Here is a 23,614-nt window from a genome sequence, read left to right on the forward strand (position 1 = left end):
ATCTATATAATCCTAACTCTACCATGCAGTATGGATAGGTTACCTTGGTGAACACAGGGGCTACAACACAGGTGGGTCCGGACAGGCTGCTGCAGGGACTCTGCATCTGGTTTAAGAAATAGAAGAGACAGGGTCGCCTGGGTGGCTCAGTCGGTTGAGCGTCTGCCTTCGGCTTGGGTCATGATCCCCGGGTCCTGATCCCGGGGTCCTGGGATTGAGCCCCATGTCCGAGAAGTCTGCTTCTCCTTCTGCCCCTCCCCCTGACTCATGCTCTCTCTTGCACACGTGCTCTCTCTCACTCACTCAAATAAAATCTTAAAAAAAAAAAAAAACTAGAAGAGACACTCTCATCCATACTGCCAAGGCCCTGAAACCTAGAAGCATGGTGCCCGTGAACCAATAATCAGTTTTAGGTGCTACCAACCACACCCCAAGTGTCCTCTTTAAAAAGGATAATGCTTCTAATTTAAATGTCATTTTGGGTATCTGCTCCAATGCCACCCTTTTTTTTCCTCTCTTCCAGCATTCCATCAGCTGAGATGGTGAAATACAGCACCAAGCAATTACACTTGAGAGATGAATTTTGACACTTATTTAGAGACTGTATATAAAACGCATAAATAACTTGTAAATTTTACTGACTAGATTTTTTTTTCCCTTCTCTATACAGTTGCTCTTGTCTGTTAGGTTTTTGTAAAAGCATCTCCCCCCCCCCTTTTTAATTAAAAGGGAATTCATTCCGTGGATAGTTGGAATACTCTGTTATGGGCCTGAACTCCTAGAAACCAACTGTGGCTATGGTTTGGCACACAGACAAATGGCCAACCCACAGAACTACCATGGAGTTATTTCTGAGACCCATGGATTTCTTTTCTTGTTCTATTTGAGGTTATGCAATTGTAGGCTCTCCTCATGTATACTTTCAAGAAAGTTGCATTGATTCCTTTTTCTCTGGGCCTGTGTCTCCACACTGGAGCCCCTAAGAAGGCTTTTAAGACTGAACATACCCTTTGGGGGTCAATACACAATGGTTGAACTAAGGTAGAGTAACTTGATCTGATGTTGGAGGTTTCGTTAACCAGGGAACTGATGGTCAAAGAAACTCTAGTGGTTTTCTTCTTTATCCTGTTGTGGAAACAAAACCAAACACAGTCCAGTGAAAGAAAGATTAGAGTCAGCTTTGATAGAAATGCCTCACTGTATTCATTTGGCATGAATCACATTTTTACTTCTAATCCTTATTTTTTCTTGATTTGCATAATAATTTCAGTTTTTTCCTTTTGATCAGTTAGTGGATTATGGCTCCTGATAGTTTTGCTTTAAATTTCCTTTGTCTTGTCTGATAATCAGTGAGCTGTTACTAAACACTTATGCAGAAGAAATAATTTATAAAGCAAATAATCACTTTAAAATTTGGAACATTTTAGGGGTTTTTTTTTTGGTGTATTTTTTAAAGTAGAATTTCCCCTATATTCATATGGCAACAAATGCACATTCACATGCACATTCTGTACTTACTCTGACATTTCTGTAGCATATTCCAAGCACAATCACAGAGAGAAATGTTTTCTTTCCTCTTCCCTTGTAAGAAAGAGAAAAAAGAAGTTCTGTCTAGATCTCACTGGCATTTAATAAAATTTAGTTCGCCTGTATTGTATGCACAGTAGGACTAGCAAATTAGTTAGTTATGGGCAACAGGTCAATCCAGAACATCTGAATTTTTGACTAAGCGTGGAACTACTTTAATATTCTCAGTTTAAAAAATCCAGACGTTTACCTTTACAGAGCTATAGTGGTTGCACCCAGAAGAGCTATTGAGTCATTTCCCAAAAACAATACTTTATAGGGCCGATATTGTTGTCTTGTGAATTTGTGTTTTGGTCGGAAGTCTTCAGCATATTTGTTATAATAAAAAATCTTTTGACACATTGCCTCAATCCCAGGACCCCGGGATCAGGACCCGGGGATGTGTTGAAGGATGTTGTCAATCTTCATATTATCTCTATGAGTACTTAGTAGAGAAGTCTATCTCAGTTCTTAGTATCAAGAATAATCAGGGGGCGCCTGGGTGGCTCAGTCAGTTAAGCGTCCGACTCTTGGCTTCTGCTCAGGTCATGATCTCAGGATTGTAAGATCAAGCCCCACGTTTTGCTCTACGCTCAATGTGGAGTCTGCTTGAGGTTCTCTCTCTCCCCCTTCCTTCACCTATGCAGGTCTGTGCACACACACACTCTCTCTCTTGAATAAGTAAATAAAACCTTAAAAAAAAAAAGAATAATCGGGCTTCTGTGTTACAACTTTAGTTTTTCCTCACAGATACTACAAATCTTAGTATTGATTATATTTCCTCTATGTTAGGTATTTGAAAGTCTAGTCCTCATTATATAGCCAGAAATTCAACAGAGTTTGGAGTCAGGATCTCCTAAATTTGTAACCTGATATTTTTTCCACATTATGTCTGTGATGATTTATTTACCCAAACCAACATTTAGATCACATGACCCCATGAAGAACTTTTATGTTATTTCCAGGTAGAAGAGATAGATTGGAAGATATAGATTAGCCTGAATAACAAAATACTATAATTTTCAGAAAGCCATTGTCTTATGGAAATAGAGTATTTGAAATTGTAAATATTCCAGGAAACCCAGTCTCTAGCGTCACTTTATACTACAATGCTTTAATGAAAAAAAAATTATTTCCTACTTAAATCTTTTACATACAGTGTTTGATACCATGCTTTTGGATTAGATTTATCTAATCTTTTAATCTTAGTATATAATCTCATAATTCTTAGTGGCTTTTTCAGTCTTTAAAAACTTCCTTACCTTGAAGTTTCATAACCATTTTGTGCTTAATTTGCCTTAGGCTAAAATTTCAGCCATGTAAAAGATTTGCTAATACTATTTCATGCTTCATTTCTTAAGGTGGACAGTGGCTACAGAATGTATGTTTTATTTATTTAAAATGTCCAAATACTCAGGTCATGATCTCCTGAGTCGTGAGATTGAGCCCCACATCTGGCTCCACACTGAGCGGGCGTCTGCTTGAAGATTCTCTCCCTCTGCCCCTCCCCTCACATGTGCTTGCATGTGTGCACACACACACTCTCTCAAATAAATCTTTAAAAAAAATAAAATGCCCAAATACATTATATTTACTCATGTCTATGTGTATAGTATTTCATAATTTGTAAGATTAAAAAAATCTGTGAACTGGAACTGCCCCCCCCTTTTAAGGGTAGTTGTATTTTTTATTTTCAAAGTATAGATAGAATTATTCTTTGGTAGTTCAGAAGAAGATAGGTTCTGTCAGTGTACATATGCTAAAGGAATTGCAAACATGCATAGATTACCTTTATGTCCAAAATTGGGCAGAGAGTCTATACCTACAGACTCTCTAAACTGGGTAGAATCAAACTTGGAAGTGTTGACTTGAATCATTTTTCTAATGAATGAAAACTTCACAAATACCTCAGCTTTTGAACTGTTGAACACTTCCTGATGTCTCCTTTGCCAGGTCCTCAGGAGCAACACAAAGGGTTTTAGAGTTAGCTGACAAAATGAAACCATATGAACAGATGAGTTGTGCAAAAGACACATAATAATAATATAGAAACTACTTCAACAGTGTTGTAAAACATCAGAAACTTTAACGTCATAGACATTAAATAGTGCCAGGGACATCACAAGACAGCACATCATCACCCAATAGGCTGTCAGAAATAAGTGCTATGACCGAAGGAGACAGAAGCTTGACTGGTCTAGGAGAACTTCCTGCCCACAGTTGACCTTCAGCTGAACTTAGAACAATGTTAAAATTGGAAAATTCAGAGGTGTGTAGGTTTGTGAGTTGGGGATGGAGGTTATTAGTGGTGGGGTGAATAGTGGTGGGGCATGGATAGAAAAAGGAAGTAAATAACATTTAGGGAACATTAAGCTGTGTGCCAGATACTATGCTGATCTCTTTATATCACACGTGGGGAAAGCATCCCATAGTCATTCAATGGTGAGGAACACCCTGGAATCAGAATGTCCGAATTTACCATTTATTAAGTATATTAGACTTCCCTCTAAGCATCACATGTCCCATTCTGTAAAATAGGCACAATAATAGTATTTATTTCTAGGGTTGTTTTGAGGTTTATGCGAGATAGTCCACAGAAGCACTTAATGCATGCATGTGCCATGTATCAAGCACTCAGTAAATGTTAGCTGCTATTATTATTGTGATTGTGGTTGTTATATATAGATCCAGGTGAATTTCCACCTTTCCTCAGAGGTTGGTTGGTTGGTTGGTTCATTCCTTCCCTTTTTTTTTTTTTTTTAAGATTTTATTTATTTCAGAGGGAGAGAGAGAGAGGAAGAGAGAGTACAAGCAGGGGGAGGGGCAGAGGGAGGGAGAGAAGCAGACTCCCCCCTTAGCAGGGAGCCCGATGTGGGGCTCGATCCCATGACCCTGAGATCATGACCTCAGCTGAAGGCAGATGCTTAACTGACTGAACCACCCAAGCACCCCACCTCAGAGATTTCTAATTTAGCTCTCTTTGACTTTCTTCTCTTTTGCACTTAAAACCTCTTTCATAGGCTTTTAATTATTTATTATTGTGTACTTTCATTTGGAAGCTCCTTAAGTTTAAGGATCTTTTCAAAAGTGTCCCATCCTCAAAGTATCTAGTCTAGTGTCCAACACATAGTAGGTGTGGAGATGATTGATTTCATAGATTAATGCTTAGGAGATGTGTGTTGTTTTGTGCTGTTTCCTTCAATCCCATCCTACAAATAAAAGCAATTGAAATAGATTCCTCCTCTTTTGATGTTGGCAGGAAGTCCTCATACCACACCAGCCATCTTAGGTGGTGTTAACCAATCACCCATCACTGAAGACCAAGAAGAGACTTGGGAATTCTTGTCTAACATCTTCAAAGAACAAAACTATTATTTGCTCAAGATCATGCAGTCTGTTGGTACAAGAGTCAGGATTAGAATACAGATCTCCTTTCTTCTACTGCAATCCATATATACTTCTAGCAAATGGATTCTGTATTACCAGATAAATGTAAAACTGTGGATATTAGTCTGAGTAGTTGAGACTGTAGTAATTTTTTTCTTTTATCAGGATACATTGTATTTATGGTTCTGAATTCAGTGGGTAATGAAACAGTCCTTTTACTTTGTATGTAAGCTCCATGAGGTCAGAGCTAGTCTGTTTTGTTCACTCTTGTATCCCTAGTCCCTAGTATAGTGGAGTCGGCTGAGACTTCAGTTGAGAATGTTTGTGTGGCTTCTAGAGATTCTAACCTTGGAGTGTTAGACCCTGGAGAGAAACCCTGTATACATCAGGGACACTCTGGCTGTGGTAGGAAGATAAAAATGAAATGCTTCCCCTCATGGGAAGAGAAGGATCAAGTGAGAGAGTATGTATGAAACTTTTGGAACTTCTTGGAAGAAACATACCTTATAAATAAATATAAGGTCAGTTGGTTCAAGAGGCTAGAGTTTCCTCTAAGCCCCTTGGCGTGTGTCAAAGGAGAAGCCGGAAAATATCAACAGAATAGTTTTGGTGGTGGATGAGATTTGGTTTTTGCCCACCTTGAAACTGCCTGATATCCTGAGGCTGATGAGAACAAAAAAGAGAAGATCCAGTCCTTATAAAGGAAAGGTAATACTGGGCCTTCTAAATTCCAGATGCCTCCTGTTGTAAGTAGGAACAATCAAATTTCCTGGGCAAGGCGCCAGACAGCTCATATTGTCACTTAATCCATGGAGTGAGGAGGCCTGGCAGGACTTCCTCTGTCCTGTCCCTGATCTTCCAGCCAATGAAAGGAGATAGTGATAACTAATGGAACCAAGAAGTACCCTGCATCTTACTTTGGACATGCCACTGGTTAGCATGAATTAAACAATCTATGTCTGAAGATCATAAAGAAAAGGATGAAAATATAGACAGGCCAGGTAGTTTGGGAGAGAGAGTGCTAATTCAGGATTGAGAAAATCTAGATTTTGATGCTAGATCGGTCATTAATTTGTTATATGACCTTGGGGAAGATCCTTTAGGGTCTCAGTTATCGCATATCTAATGAGAAGTGAGAAGGGAGATGGTCCCTAAGATTTCTTCTAGGTCTGTTAGCTCTTTTTAAATATTTTTAAATTCTCAGAGTCTGTGCTTTAAAAATCTCTGATTTCTGTAATTTCCAGAGCAGATGAAATTCAGAGGATAAGAGAAAGAAAGATGGACATTGGACCTAAAAGCAAAAGTGGTCAGTGCTTAGGCTGCTCTAGCACCCTGACGTTTGAAAGATGAACTGAGCTTTAGAAATTACTTAAACAGTTTAAAATGTTATTTATTTAGGAAAGCAAACCTTTTAGAGCTCACATTGGTTCAGTGGTAAAACAAAACCAAAGGTGAGAACCACTACTTCTTCCCCACTTTAAGAAAGGGAAGAATTTCTAAAAAAAAGTTCATTTTAGAATATTGACTTCTCTTGCTGAAGCTACTCTACTCTTTACATTCAATTCTCATGTATTTTTTTTAGGGGATAGAAAAGGAGGTTTTCAAAGGAAAAACAACAACAACAACAATAACCCTTAGCTTGACTGCTGTGAAATAATTCTACACTCCAAAGTATCAGAATGAAAATGTGACCTGTCCTGAAGTGTTCCTTCTTGATTTTAGGTAGCACTCGGGATGTCCTTGAGAGAAAAAATAGCTAGGGATTTTACTTTCATGATGAGTTATGCTAGCAGGCTTCATGGCTCACGTAAATGGTAACCTTTGCTGAGTGTAACCCTAGCTCTTTGTAAAGAGAACAGAATTAGACCGCACCAAATGAAGAGTCCAAGACCTTGGCAGTCTTACCCTGGAAAGATTACAAGATACATAGAGATCACACAAATGAACAGTGCTGATGTCCTTATAACATTGCCTGGATGGCTATGATGTCTGCAGCGTTATACTAGCTTCATGGATATAATATAGGTTCAGTGGTCTGCAAAATAGAACATTAGAGCTATTTAAAAGTGAACAACTGAAGAATCTGGTAGTAACTCCATTAGGCAAAAATTGGGGAACGAGAAGCGATGTAAGGCAGGTTAGCAACATAAAATGTGAGTTGTGGGGGAGGGGCAGAGGGAGAGAGAGATTCTTAAGCAGGCTCTATGCCCAGTGTAGAGCCCAAAAAGGGGTTCGATCTCACAACCCTGAGATCATGACCTGAGCCTAAATCAAGAGTCGGATGCTTAACCAACTGAGCTACCAAGGTGCCCCTCAAATGTTTTAAATGTCACATTATAGTGAGAAAACTTAAGAAAATTCACACAATAAGCTAAAGTTGGTGCATCCTTATTAAGTGTTACTTATTTGAGTTGATGGGAAAGTTTATTGTGCTGTCTTTCTTTTGTTTGCCTATTTTATGATTTAGTGTTTGTTTTAAATATTTATCTCTTGCTTGATAACAAATGCCATACTAAATAACCTATATTCACAGAAAGCTAATTAATTCGCATTGTCCACAAAGCACGAGATACTGTGGAAGACACTGTTTTCACATTATACCTAACACAGCAAGAGGAAGAAGAACTAGTTGAGGAAAGAAGTACATGAGTTCAGTCAGAAAAAGAGTTGTGGGTTGCATGTATGTGTGATGATTTCTATCACTTTTTGAACAAGGCAAGAGCTTCTGCTCTCTATGGCCCACCAGTGTCAGTCCCTTTGAAAATGAATGAATTTGACTTGTGAACATACTCAGATTTTAAGAGAAGATGATATATGACATCCACTGAGTAATTTTTTTTTTCTTTTATAGAGAGAATGAGTATGTGCATGAGCTGGTTGGGGGATGTAGAGGGCGAGGGAGAGAGAGAATCTCAAGCAGGCTCCATGCCCAGCATGGAGCTCAAGCAGGGCTGGATCTCATGACCCTGAGATCATGACCCAAGCTGAAACCAAGAGTCAGACGCCCAACCACCGGAGCCACCCAGGTACTCCAACTGAGTATTTTGATGATGGTTTTGAAAAGTTCTTAAGGAAGTTTTAGTATGTAGGGAGTTCTACAAATGCACCATATCATTTCTTCCCCAGTTTTTCTAGACCACTTTTTTTTGGTTTTGTTTTAAGGATTTTATTTTATTTTCTTTCATTTATTTGTCAGAACTTGAGAGAGAGAGAGAGCACAAGCAGGGGGAGTGGCAGGCAGAGGGAGAAACAGGCTCCCCGCTGAGCAAGGAGCCTGATGCGGGGCTCGATCCCAGGACCTTGGGATCATGACCTGAGCTGAAGGCAGACGCTTAACTGACTGAGCCACCCAGGCATCCCTAGACCATTTTCTAGCAACAGTGGGTTTTTATTTTTCCCAGGTGTCTTTATGCTTTACCATACTACCTTCATGTTTGGCTCTCTCTTTCCTTCTTTCTCTTGCTTTTCAGAAAAAAGAAATAACCTGTTCTTATTTTCAACAAGTTAAACTATTGTGATAGGTGGACTACTGTTTTCTATATGACTAGAAAATTTATTTGATCATACTTAATGTTTTGCTTCTTCCCCAGAGTTTGTCAAATTTCTTGATTTTACACAGTGCCAAGCAGGAGATCTGTATCAAGGACATTATCAGTCATGTCTCTCTATGTTAGAATAAAATACTCACTGTTATTTGACTATAGCTGACATATAACGAATGTTACATTAGCTTAAAGGGTATAACATAGTGATTCATCTATATAACATCTCTATATGTTATACTATTCCCATCACAAATGTATTTACCATCTGTCACCATATAATGTTATTACAATATCATTGACTGTATTTCCTATGCTGTCCCTTATATTCCCATGACTTAATTAATTTATAACTGAAAGCCTGTATCTCCCACTCCCCTTCATCCATTTTGCCCATTTCCTCACCCCCCTTCCCTTTGGCAGTCAGAGGGAAGTTCTCTATATTTGTAGGTCTGATTCTGCTTTTTGTTTGTTTTTTTTATATTTATATATATATTTATGAGTGAAATCATATGGTATTTGTCTTTCTCAGTCTTATTTCACTTAGCATAATACCCCGTAGGTCTATGCATGTTGCCACAAATGGCAAGATCCCATCCATTTTTATGGCTGTGTAATATTCCATCATGTGTGATGTGTGTGTGTGTGTGTGTGTGTGTGTGTGTGTGCGCGCGCGCACGCGCACGCGTGCCATATCTTCTTTATCCATTCATCTATCTACAAACCTATTTTAAAAGATAACTGCTATATTCTAAGTGGCATACAGATTTCTGTTTGGGTATCTATGTGTCTCAACCTTTACTGACTGGTTTTCCTGTTGTCACAGTCCACATTGGGCATGGCCTTTCTCAGGATGCCTCTCTGTCAAAAGATAGGATGCCTGGTCTTGATTAGGAATGTCACTATTTCCTCTCCCTGATGCTGAGATCCTAGTGGGCTTGGAAAAAAGCGGGACATATCTAGGAGCTCTTAATTCATTTCTGATCATCTGGGGTAACTGGGCCTAGAAAGTGCATTTTTCCAAGATGGTTTGCTTACCAACATGCCTGACATCTTGATGCTGCTTGGTGTTCATCTGTCTTTATTTTTCTCTCTCCACATGGTATCTCATTCTCCAGGGCCTCTCCATGTGGCTTCGTTTTTTGTACCACAGTGGCCTCAGGGTAGTTGGATTTCTCACCCTGAGGCCTAGGGCTCGAAGAGCAAGTGTTCCAATAATATTCTTTCTCTTTTAAAGGAAAACTTCTCGGGGCGCCTGGGTGGCTCAGTCGTTAAGCGTCTGCCTTCGGCTCAGGTCATGATCCCAGGGTCCTGGGATCGAGCCCCGCATCGGGCTCCCTGCTCGGCGGGAAGCCTGCTTCTCCCTCTCCCACTCCCCCTGCTTGTGTTCCCTCTTGCTGTCTCTCTCTCTGTCAAATAAATAAATAAAATCTTTAAAAAAAATAAAAAAATAAAAAAAAAATAAAGGAAAACTTCTCTTACTTTGTTCTGTTGTGATTCTTGGACCCTCAGCTATGGCAGTACAGGAACTACCTGCCAAAGACCCAATTGATACAGTTCTTCTTATAAAAAATTCAGGTCTTAGGGCTCAAATACCAAGATAAACAGCTGTTTGGTTTGAATCCTGTGGCAAGCTACTTTTTACTTTGTTTTTTTTAGAGAATTTTCGAATTTAGCTCAGGATCGGGTTTAGCAGATTTTTTTTCTGACCTGCGCTTAAGATATTGAACTTGAACTAGCCCTGTGGCAAAGGAGCAGTGGTGGCAGAGGCCTAGACTCTAGGAAAATACTCTTTACTCCTTCCCGGTCTCATTCTGCAGCCCTGGCAGTGACTGTGCTAATGAGAGATGCCAGGAGAAAAGTTAACTGTCTTGGAAGCAATAAACCACCTTCATTCCAACTTTAGGCAGAACCGCCAAATTGATGAAAGTTTGTATTTTGTAAGCTCTCCCCACCTCTGTCACCCTCTTGCTCTCCAGAAACCTTTCCCGTAGGTACGGTGTTTTCTTTGTTTAGATTGAACCCTCAAAAGCTATCACGTCCTCAAGCCCACATCAAAACTGGCTTGTTTTATATATGTTAGTCCTCTGAAAGAGTGGTTCAGACAAAGACACCAATTTGTCCATGGATGTATTCCGCCCCTTCTTTTGTCTTTAAACAGTAAGAGCCATTACTTCAACCCAGATGACGCACTTTCTGGTGGGGGCACTCTGAAGCACGTTGGCAAGCCGTCTAGGAGGTAGGGGAGATGAGATTCCTCTTAATCTCTTTCACATCCTGCTAAGTTCAGAAGAGACTGGTATTTAACCCTAAAACTTTCATTCCCTTTTGGTATTTACCCTAAAATAGAGGATATTTGTCTTTTTTGATGCCACTGGCTTGAGTATGTGAGTTTTTATGTTATAAGATCATGCTTGATTTTTAGAAGTGTTCCGTTTCTATTTGCCCTGCGCGCACATGTAGAGTTATTGCCGAGAGGAATACTGTGTGCACAGGACAGCTAAGACCACACACTGTCATTAGCTGGGAGTCAGGTTACCCACCACATGGACAGCAGCATGTGCTAGAGCTCTCTGTAGCTAGAACAGTCCTAGAGAGGAGAATTTGTAGCATTAAGCAGGCTTTGCAAATTAAAGAAAACAAAAAAGACCACATACAGTCCTCTCTGAGCTTTGATTTTTAACAACCATAAAATGAGATTAATACCCAGGCACTGTATTAACCACTTTATATGCATTTTGTCATTGATTCTTCAAAAAACCCCAAGATGTAGAGATACTGTTTTTCTCATTTTACAAATGAGGAAACATAAGCTTACAAAGGTGACCCAAATTGCCCAGAGTCACATAGCTAGTAAGTGGTGGAGCCAGGAATAAAATCCACATAGTCCATCTCTAGAGCAGAGAGCCTTTTACCTCTGTTATAAGAAATATACTTCCTTGACCTGTGTATTTCTTGGGAAATCAGAGGAAAGGGTACCCAGGTTCTAAGGGAAAGCCTGAAGTTAACTTTATAACTAGCTTTTGGGTTCAGGAGGGACCTTATAAGGATATGAACCGAAATGTTCACGAATAATCTTCTCATACCCTGGACATTGGGTCAAAAACGTAACTCTGACAGTGGTTTCTGTTTATTGCTTAGATGTATTAGAAAATATATGTGGTGTTGAAATAAATTGAACTGGACAGTGTACAAAAATCTCTGTAAAATGTGAGAGAGATGTGTGGTAACTATATTGATTGCATTTTTGAGATGTGAAATAACTTTGGGTCAAAGCCTCCAAGACCCACATCAAAGACCTTGGCAGAGGCAGAACTGAAAGTGTGTTCAGTGAGAAAATAACAGATCCAAAGGGCAGATTCTTACTAGGTCCCGCCCCTTCACTCTAGAGTATGATATAATGATACCCCACTACACTTCTTTCCAGAAAGTTCCTAAGGAATTACGCACGGGAAGGAGAAGAGGATGGTTAAGACAGGTTAGCGGGACATCTTTCTCTCTTTTCTTCTTTTAGCACAGTTTAATTTAGCTCACTGTCACTTTGGCAGTGTGAAAGACTTAGAAGCTAAGTACAGACTAGGGGAGAGAAGTGTGACAGTGACAAGCTCATGGAGGCAAGGGGCAGTTTGAAGTGCCAGGAGGTGGGGGGGGCAGGGGTCATGATAGCAGACACATGTGCAGAGCAGGAGCTTTTCAGGGAGGTTACAGAGAAGCTGGGGTTTAGAGAGAACGGAGAGAGGAAGTCAGGCTTTGCAGCTTCAGACTTAATCTCAGGGCTCTCCCTGGTCCGTCCAGTCGCTTCTGGGACAGTGCAGAAGTGATATCCCTTCGAGTCAGAGAATCCTTAAATATTAGAGTCCAAAAATTAGAGTCCAAAGTCCAAAATACTAGAGTCCAAAATATCAGAGCCCATCAAGTAAAGCTAGGCCTTCAGTTTTAGTTCAAAAGAACTTAGAGTGATTGTCTGGTTGACCCAAAAATAGTTTGGATCGTTATGTCAGGCATGAACATCACTTTCTTTTTTTTTAAAGATTTTATTTATTTATTTATTTATTTGAGAGAGTGAACATGAGCAATGGGGAGGGGCAGCAGGAGAGGGAGAAGCAGACTCTCCACTGAGTGGGGAGCTCAGTGCGGGACTTGATCCCAGGACCCTGCTGAAGGCAGACACTTAACCGACTGAACCATCCAGGCACCCTGAACATCACTTTCTTTTACAATTTTCTTTCCTGTTAAGAATCCTATCCATAAAAGACTGTGTAAGCCCATGTATGCTTGTGTGGGTATGATGTCTATGTTTGCTCTGATTTGTCAGACCATAGAGTGAAGGCTGCTGGTTTTAGTTATCTTTTTAGCTGCAGAACTGAAACTAAATTAGTCAATCTGTAGAACTTTGTTGAGTATCCACTTAGTATATTCCTTTGTTTCTGAGGGTTCAGTAGCATATCTTAGGTACATACTTTGGATGGCCCCTTGCTTTCTAGGTGCTCACGTGTTCTGTAGGGAGATAAATAATGATAACAGTTTCAAGCACCATGGAAAAGCATTTGATAGCTTTATAGTGGTTCTCAAAATTTAACATGCATTTGCATCACCTGAGAATCTTGTTGAAATGCAGATTCTGACTCAGTAGGTCTGGGTTGGGGCCTGCGATCCTTCATTTCTCACAAACTCCCAGATAAGACTGATGCTGCCTGTCTACAGACTACACTTTGATAAATAGCACGGGCAGAGTCTTAACATTGGCTAAAATGTGAGGCATGCATAGGGAATAGCAAGTAAGTCAGTTTGACAGGAGAGAGAAGGTTGGAAAGATTGGTTAGGATCAGATCTCAAACAGCCTTGAGCACCAGGTTAAGGATTTAGATGATATATGTGTTAAGGAATCATTGCGGGTTTCCGTACTGGGTATAGAATGACATGACAGGACCTGTACTTAAGGGAGATTTATCTGTCATCATGTGTAGGACAGGTGGGTTAGAAGTTTTGTATTAACTATCAAGTAGCAGAGACTCTACTTCTGGTCCTTAATGCCAAATGAGAAGAAGTTGCAGAAAGGAGAGAGAGGAGGGGGCTGGCAACCAGGAAGTGACCTGTTTTACAGAGTGGCCCTTGGGTGGGGGCTGGGGGAGTTGTTTAGATCACAAATCTCTTTAGTCTGCTCAAATTCTAAGAAATCCCTTGTTATTTAAGGATGCAGTCATAAACTGTGTCCTCGGTAAATTTTTTTTGCTAGATTCAGTTCATCCAAAATGTATTGAGTGCCAGGTACAGTGCTTTGCTCTCTCAGGTATCTTTGTTTTTCCCAGTGTCTGATGCAGGGTCCTGCCCTTCATCAACAATATTGTAATGTTCATCCTGTTTAATTCTGGCATTTTAACATAAGATAGTTAACATAGTCTACCCTTGATAAAACTATGTAAAAAAAAAAAAACAAGGATATGATAAAACACAAAATAAAGGATTGTGGTTAAAATTGAGGGAAGGCCGGTAGGGGTTAGATTTAGGGGAGGAACACATAGATACTGTCAGTTATTGGTATTGTTCCAGTTCTTGGGTTGAGTGATGGGTTCACAGGATTCATTTTATTTTTTTAAGATAAATAAGGAAATGAAGCAGGAAATAAAGTAGAGGACGATCAGGTACCATTCATAATGTAAATTATTATATGTGTCATGCAGCTGAGGTCCCTTTAAAAAAAAATCTACATGTGCAAACTTAAAATACTCAAAAGTAGTATCATGGAGAATCCATCCTAAGAGAAGGAAATTAAAATCACCACCTCAGCCTACATCTGTGGAAGGCTTTTCTATGCGGTATGTCAGAATGCAGATAATTTGAGTAGTTATCTCCAGCCTGAGGTTTGGTGAGATCAGGTGAGGTCGTAGTCCTAGCAAATATACTGATGTTCTACTAAGCTAAATTTCTCATCCATTACAGAGTATTTTCCCACATCAGAACATGCTTGCTTGTCATTTACTCAGTCTTAGTTCCTTGGATTCTTGAACCTGAGGTCAGAGGTCTTTGTTTGTTCCTATGTTCATTCATTCATTCATTCATTCATTCATTTGCATATAGTTGACATGTTACATTAGTTTCAGGTATACAACTTAGGATTTGACAAGTTTATACATTATGTTTACCACAAGTGTAGCTACCATCTGTCTCATTATTTTGCTATTACAGTATCATTACTGTATTCCTTATGCTCTGCCTTTTATTCCCATGACTTCCTTACTCTATAACTGGAGGCCTGTATCTCCCTTTTTCCTTCACCCATTTTGCCCAACTTCTTACCACCTTCCCCTCCGGCAACCATCACCTCATACCTGTTAGAATGGCTCAAATCCAAAAGACAAGAAACAACAAATGTTGGCGAGGATGTGGAGAAAAAGGAACCCTCGTACACTGTTGGTGGAAATGTAAATTGGTACAGCCACTGTGGAAAACAGTATAGGAGTTCCTCAAAAAATTAAAAATAAAAATATCATATGATCAAGTAATTCCACTATTGGGTATTTACCCAGAGAAAGTGAAAACACTAACACTGACTAAAAAAGATACATGTACTCCTATGTTTACTGCAGCATTATTTACAATAGCCAAAACATGGAAGCAACCTAAGTGTCTATTAATAGACGAATGGATAAGGAAAATGTGACACACACACACACACACACACACACACACGCAGAGGAATATTATACGGCCATAAAAAGGATGAGATTGTGCCATCTGAGACAACATGGATGGACCTAGCGGGTATTATGCTTAATGAAATAAGTCAGACTGAAAAAGACAAATACCATATAATTCCACTCATAAATGGAATCTAAAAAAATTATCAAAAAGCATGATCAGACCTGTAAATACAGAGAACAAATTGATTATTGCCACAGAGGTCCTTTTTATGAATGTCTCGGAGGAATTTAATGTTCTCAGAGTATTGTCATACTTAATATTCTTCCAACATTAGATCGTATGGCATTAAATCTTTCCAAATCATTGAAATGACACCCAGGTATGAAGAAATATATCCTGGAAAGTCAAATCTATTTTCAAAATAAAAGAGATGTGTGAAAGCAGTTTCCTTTTTGTTATCTGTCATAGTAAGTGAATGGAATTCTGGCCAATTTAACCAAACCAAATTCTGGCCAATTACCAGTTTTCAGAGAAACAAAATACAATAAAATACAGTCAGTGTTATAAACTACTCTGAGTATAATTTAATTCTTTTGATTCATAAAGTACTTTTAGGGACTTGGGATGTTCCATGCAAATGAATTTTCCAGAAAATTGAAACAAATTTATGAATGCCACAGGATTTTTTTTTTTTGCCAGAGATTTTTAGAAATAAAAGTAGCAGATGTTTAAGGCAAAAATTCTAAAAATTCAGAGGGTAAGGAAGGTATGAAGTGAACGTCAAAGTTGGCCCTTTCCAGTCTCCAATTTCTACTATTAACAATTTCTTAATATCCTTCCAGATATATAGTTATATACATGTATAGCTCTGTATATAATTTTATTATTTCATAAATGCAACCATACTATATATATTATACCTTGCTTTTGCACTTAATATATCTGGGTCATCATTTGATAACAGCACATAAAAATCTAATTTATTCTTCTAAATTTCTACATAGAATTTTTTATATGGTTTATAATAATTTATCAGTTCACTGTTGAATATGGGAGTTGTTAAAAACAATACTTAAGTGAGCATCTTTATAAATACACCTTTGCATCTTCTTATAAGTATATCTGTAGCAGTGGAATTATAAGGGAGAATAAAGCACATACATTTTATATTTTAATAGTTAAACAGCCTAATTGCCCTTTCGTGAAATAGTACATTCTCAATAGTTATTTGAAAATAACTTCCTTATAATCCTCATAATATAGTATCTCATTATTTTATAGACTTGTATTTCTTTATTCATAAATGAGGTTGTACATCTTTTGTGTGTTTATTGATCACTTTTGCTTTTTCCTCTTATAAAATGCCTGTTGAGAAATATGATCTTCTAAACTGAACATAGAATGTTAGCAATGTATTTTTACAGCTACACTGTTACTGTTAGATTTCAGTCAAGGTGAGTATTTGACAAATAATCTTTTAGAATCTTGAGATTATTCTTCCTTATTATTATTATTTTTTTTACGTAACACATTGTCATCCCAAATATCTCACACTGAAATGATGACATTTGGTCTTTACTGTTTGATTTAATGAACATACCTTATCCAGACTTCAGTCTAATTTGAGTCTCATGTGTGTTTGGAAAATTCCTATCGTGGAAAACTCCAGAATAAAAGGGTGGTGGTAGAGTTGTGATAGTTGACTTCACTTACTCCTTGCTCTGTTGAAACAGTACATACTTTTCCTCCCATTTGGGTGAGAAATAATCTTGGAAATAAGTTTGTACCCATGGGTATAATTCTATATGTTTAGGGTTCATGCCTTTTTTTTTTTTTTTTTTTTTTGTGATATATGCAGTTTCCACCACACTGTGGCTGCTTAGGAATTGTTCAAGAAAAACAAGAATAATGCTGGTATTTGGTTTGTCAGTTGTGGCTCAGGGCATCAGTGGGTCATAGAGCAGAATTCTTGCAGAGAAATATGATCCTGACTCGATTCTAATTTTATCTTTGTGGTGTAGCTTTTAACTATGAGGACAGCTGGTGTTGGATAAATCTGTCCTCACAAGCTGTATGAGGTTGAAATAAAATTAAATATTTGGGGTTAAATCCAAATGCAAAAATGTGGAAATGTCTGATGAATATTTTGATATTTCACTTTCTGCATCTGGGTGAAAATACTCTCTATTCATTGTGAATTCCTTGCAACAGTCCTATCTGAAGCTTAAGATAAGCAGAATGTGTGCCTTAATTTAAGATCTAACATTTCATGAAAGGTAAAGCTGAATTCTTGCTTTTTACCCTATCCTCTACCCTGCTGATAAAAATGGTAGACTGTAGATAGACCTATTTTTTTAGCAACCTCTCTTTGTCTTTCTCCCTTGAGTCAAAGATTGCCACCAATGATTACTACCATGCTTCTACTTGGGTTGGGAAAATAATCCTGTGTGGTCTCTGAAAGTTTGCAAATGATGGGACCCCAAGCTCCTAGTAGGTTCTCCCCCAGATGACTAAATGTCTTGCTGATTGCTAAGAGATAAATAAGGGTGGTGAGCTCAGAGAATAGTCAGGTTGCTGGCTTTTCGTCAGCTTACTGGATTACTAAGGTAAAAAAGCACTAAAAATAAATCAGGGCACAAGTTCTCCTGCCAGGGTTGAGTATTGAGATAACTTGTCTTCTCGACTGGTGTTGACATCATCTGTTCTCCTAATGCTCTGTGCAAATGAGAGCCAGAGTGAGAAACAGGTTTGGCCATGAACTATTGTCGGCAAAAGTTTGTAGCCTTGTCCGGATATACTTATTGTTGGTTCTTGTCAGGCTCAGGTAATTAATTCCTCCAGCTCCTCTAGGAAGTAGCTAAACACATCAAGGTGAGAACTTGAAACCAAACTTGGGACCAACCTCAGGGGAAGTCATTTGATATCTTCTAGTTTCAAATATATCTTTGCTAGGTCTTTTCACATCAGTTGGGTTTCAGTGTTTCCCCCAGGAGGTCAGATTTTACCAGAACTGGAAAGGTAGGAAGATCTCTCAGGAGCTCATTTCTAGGACCTGAAGATTTCACAACGATAGAAGTTAACCTGATATGGAGTAAAGATTCTTACTGCTGAATTTCAGTTTCTGTTGTTGCTTTAGAATCTGTCCTGAGCAGAGTGCCTTTGCCAGTCACAATTAATCTATGGATCTCATTGGAACTTGAATGGAGGGGAAATACATTTAAATACCTACCTTCTTTATGTCTATCCCTACCCTTTTTTAGTTTTCTAGAAAGTTGCCTTTAACTGGAATAATACTGTCTCATACTGATTAAGTGTGTGATACTCACAAAACACTTTCACACATTTATCTTGTGACCTTCAGAACTAGTCTCTAAGGAAGGCAGATGTTATTATCCCCTTGCTAAATGCTGGACTCAGAAAAGCCAACAGATTTAGACTTTGGCAGCAGTTGGTGTTAAGCCCTGGGAGCTCTGGGATTTCTTGGTCCACTCAGCAATGTCTAACTGACCAGGGCCCTCTCTCCCAAATCTGGCGGTTTGTTTTATTTTTATAAGATAATTTATTTAAATATATCTATAAAAGTACATTCGAACTACAGAAAAGTTGGAAAATATGGCAGAGAGGTGAGAGCAAAAAATCAGCCACAGATCTAAGTACTCAAAAACAAATTCCTTGGGTTTACTTAGGTTATTAACTGTATCTGTGAGATGGAAGGAGAGATCAAATAGGTCTTCAGTAATGCTTATTTTGTCTCTCTCTGTTTCCCTGCATTTAGCATAATGTGTATCATAGATAGTTCAGTCTAGCCTCCTCTAGGGGATACTTCACAGGTAGCTTGGCATTGACTCTGGACCTTCCTAGCTGAGCTCTAAAAGCTGAACCAAAATCCCACTGCCATCCCTGCTAGAGGTCAGCTCTTCACTGTTCTTCTGTTACTCTTTTTTCCCCCCACAAAGCTTATTTCCTTTCCTTGTGGCTCTTTCAGTATAGTTTCTCTTGATTTTTTCCCTGCAACATGTCATTTCCTGTCTTAAAATCACCAGCAGCACTTCCTGCAGATCTTTCTTCAAATTCTGCTCGGCTTCCCTTGTGCAGAGTCAAGGGCTCAGAGAACACGGAGGAGAATGAAAGGCCTGCTCTTTCTTGAGTCTCCCATGTACCCAGCTTGGCACTCAGAAGGTACATCTGACCAAAGAGAAGAGTGTTGCCAAGTGCAGGCACGTTAGCAGCTCCAGATATTTGGATCCAGGAAATAGTAAATAACAGTGTATCTTTAAATCCCCTCCTGCATTTTGTTTAGTGCTTTAATAATTGACATTAGGTAAGTGTTAACTGATGAGTGTGTTTATGTGAGTGAGTGTATTTGGTCCTGAGAGTAGAGGTGGGAAGCCACTGTACTCACTTCCTATAAATTAAAAGCACCAGGAGTGTATTCTCTGTCCTGCACCCAAAGAATTTTGGTTTTCCTTATCTGTAGGGTCACCATGCTATGAGAAAACCCAGCCAACCAGCAGCGTTGGTGTGAAAGGTACTCACAGCTTCCACGTTGTCTGTCGGCTTTCCAGGTCCTGAGGTCCTCACAGAAAACGCCCCTCGAGGCTGGGTTTGTTTGAGGTAGATCCCTGCTCTCTGGCAAGGAGGGGCATAAACTGGAATGACAGCTGTGTGCAAAGAGGCTAGGCTATCAACTGGAAGGGATGGGGAAGGGTCTCCCTATTCCGCTCTATTTGGTGCAGCCCCGGCTTTCAATTAACCACACTTGGGGAGTGCACATGCTTATGCGCGTCCTCCCAGCAGAAGGACAAAAATTACATGACCCTGAGCTAACCACTAATAATTACACATTGAATCTAAATGAAAATGAGGAGAAAAAGGCAGGGCAGAAGCCAAAGTCTCATGGTAAGCAAGGCATTTTTAGCTGGAATGTAAAGAATTTTGGTATGGGCATTTCAGGGAAATTCAAGCTGCCCTTTCTCTCAATCCAGAAGACAGGAGGTAGCTCACAGTTGCTTGGGTCAGGATTACAGTTTTACTGATTTCAGAAATCTAATATTAATCTTGGCATTGGCTTTGGTAGAAGATCTGTGCAGGATTGTAGATCTTTATGGAAAATTATGTGGAACAGCACATTTTTTTTCTTGGAAGCTTAAGACTTCTGTTTTACACACTGTTGGTAGATGTGCTTTCTTTGTGCTACATTGATCAATACATTTAAATATAGTAAAAATAATTTAGTCCAATGAATAGAGAAACTTGATGTTATCATGAGTAAGCAGATAACATCTGTGACATAAGCAGATAAAGTCTGTGACAAGTATAGACTTCCACTCTCTGTAATTAACTTTATGATTAAGCAAGCTTTGAGGACCTACTGTGTGCCTAGTACTGGGCAGCTGGATAGTGCTGCAAAAGAGACGTGTCATACTGCATTTACAGTAAACTAAGTGTGTCATCAGTGTAATTCTTAGTAATCCTTAGTTTCCCTGAGTCAGTAATTCCTAAGTAAGTAATGCACCATTGCTGTAATACAGTAAACTAAGTGTAAGTGATCACAGTCCCTCCTCCCCGCCAGTGACAGAAAAATTTTAAAAGCCATTCAACTCAACCAGTATTTTTTTTTTTTTTGACATCTCATGTAGGTCAACTATTTTGTTTTGTTTCATAGGTCCAGACTACTTCTCACTCTGGTTTCAGTCATTTGTTTAAAAATTAAATGATGCTCGTTGGTCATGACAGAACCTGGGGGAATTCAGTATAATCGTGTTTCCAGTAATAGTGTAAAAAGGCAAATTGTCCTGGAGTGGTTCATTAGAAATATGGTCTCCTTCATGGAGGAATGGCATGTCCCATAAGAAGAGAAGTAATTTATGCGATGTGATTCTGAGTGCTGATGGCTTAAAGGGCTCTGTTACCTGTAGGAATCTCTGACTCAGCATCTGGCCGTTAGAAGTTGGTTGTTATCAAGCTGTCAAGGATCAAGACAGGCATTAGGTCATCCAAGCCAATTCTTCCTTTTTTTTTTTTTTTTTTTTAAATAAGGCAAGGACCTGAAGTCCAAGAAAGAGAAGCCATTTGCTAAGGTAGTGAATTACCTTGAATGCCAGAAGAATGTCAGGAAAAATTGTGAAATCTAGGGGGAAGAAATCACTAGGTATCTTTTAGAACGCGAGGCATTGACTAGTGCATCCTTCCAAGTTATCTGGTTTATCTTTCATTATCTTTGAGCTATTGAAAACTCTGTAAAGTTGTAGAAAACTGGGAGTAATGCAGACTATTCTTGTCTGTAGAAAAGCTGTCAAATTTTGTTTTGCGGAGATGCGGTTGATCATCCCCCAGCCTCCACCCTAAGAAGCTAGTTTTCTATCTATTAACAAATATACTTCAATGTTTCTCCTTGCCTCTTGAACCAGTTTTTAATGTCTTACTGGTTCTGTCTTAAATTAATTAGTTAAGTAAAAATCTTTGACATGTGTTCATTTTATATCTGTATGACAGTCATAGTTTTACCTTAAAAAATTACTCTTTAACAGGAAGAAGCCAGGATTTTAGTAAGAACAGTCTCTTCCTTCCTTCAATGTGAATAAATAGAGGCCCTATTTACATGGATTTCTGAGACAGTTAAACAATCACTTATAATATTTTTCTTATGCTTTTTAAAAAACATTTATTTTTTATTTTATTCTTTAGAGAGAGTGAGAGCAAGCAGGGGCAGAGGGAGAGGGAGAGAGACAGAATCTTAAGCAGGCTCCACGCAGGGCATGGGTCTCAATCTCATGACCCTGAGATCATGACCTAAGCTGAGATCAAGAGTTGGATGCTTAACTGACTGAGCCACCCAGGTCCCCCATATACTTTTATATGTTTATAGGACACATGGACAGTATCTTTTTTTTTTTTTTTAAACTTACTGAGATTAATTTCATGTAACCTAAAACTAACCTTTTATTTTTTTGGAAGGTTGGTTATAAAACTGTTCTGAAGTGAACAATGCAGTGGCATTTACCACATTCACAATGTTGAACAACTACATCTCTGTCTGGTTCTAAAACATTTCTATCACTTCAAAGTAAAACCCTTTATCTGTTAAGCAGTTTCTCCTTATTCTGCCCTCCCCGAAGCCCCTGGCCTTTACCCCATCTGCTTTCTTTTTCTTTTTTTTTCTTTTCTTTTTTTTTTTTTTTAAAGGTTTTATTTATTTTTTTGAGAGAGGGAATGAGAGAGAGAGAGAGAGCACATGAGAGGGGGGAGGGTCAGAGGGAAAACAGACTCCCTGCTGAGCAGAGAGCCCGATGTGGGACTCGATCCTGGGACTCCAGGATCATGACCTGAGCCGAAGGCAGTCGCTCAACCAACTGAGCCACCCAGGCGCCCTGCTTTCTTTTTCTATGCATTTATCTATTCTACATATTTCATATAAATGTACTCTTACAGTACGTGTGATCTTTTGTATCTGGCTTCTTAGTGTAACATATTGGAGATCTATCCATGTTGTAGCATATATCAGTAATCCATTTCTTTTTATGGCTGGGTAATACTACATTGTATGTATATACCACATCTTCTTTATCATTCACCCATTAATGGACACTGGGCCACCCATTAATGGATATTTCCACTTTTTGGCTACTGTGAATAGTGTTTCCCTGAACATACATGTACATCTTGCTTGTTGAAGTACCTGTTTTCAGTTCTTTTTGGTTTATATCTAGAAGTGGAATTGCAACCTTATATGGTAATTCTGTGTTTAACATTTGAAGAACTGCCAAATTGTTTTCCACAGAGACTCAACTATTTTATGTGCCTATCAGCAACATACGAGGGTTCCAATTTCTCTACCTCCTCTCTAACCTTGTTACTTTCCATGTAAAAAATTGTTTGCCATCCTAGTAGGTGTGAAGTGGTACCTCCTTTTTGGTTTTGATTTGCATTTCCCTCATGACTAAGGATATTGAGTATCTTTTCATGTGCTTGTTAATCATGTGGTACATCATTTTTTTAATATGTTAGGAAAGCTGGCCATTGAAAAGAAAAGATGACTCCCATTGTAATAAAAGTAATTATCTCCTAGTTTATGTTTCTTGATTTAAGATTTTGTACATTAAGTTTTATCAAATGATTCTATAGAGGAAGTTATCTTTTTCAGACATAAACTGGAGAGGATTTTCTCCACCTGTTATATGATGCCCTTTACACGGTGTTTTCAAGACCATGCCTGAACCTTCCACAGCATCCCGCAAGTGTTCTTAAGGAACTCGGAAAAATATTGCCATGGTGATAGTATCTGTCCTTGTGAAACACTGCCATGTGAGCTGTTTTATACCCTCAAATCTTGCTTGGAGCTTTCAGTTTGTAAGATTTATTTGCTGATTTGCTTTTTAAATGTGGATATACGATACATTTTTAATAATAATGATAATAACAAGTAGCATTTATTGAACATTTCTTAGGTGCCAGACTCTGTACCGGGCATTTTATTT

At 38.8% G+C, this 23,614-nt stretch overlaps 1 protein-coding gene across 11 annotated transcripts in view; it reads left to right on the forward strand.

Moving 5' to 3' along the window:
- Positions 1-23,614, forward strand: part of KLHL3 (kelch like family member 3) — a 279,580-nt gene that overhangs the window by 28,121 nt on the left and 227,845 nt on the right. The window lies entirely within an intron of this gene.

The sequence above is a fragment of the Phoca vitulina genome, unplaced genomic scaffold (assembly GCF_004348235.1).
Source record: "Phoca vitulina isolate PV1807 unplaced genomic scaffold, GSC_HSeal_1.0 scaffold32, whole genome shotgun sequence".
Lineage (NCBI taxonomy): Eukaryota > Metazoa > Chordata > Mammalia > Carnivora > Phocidae > Phoca > Phoca vitulina.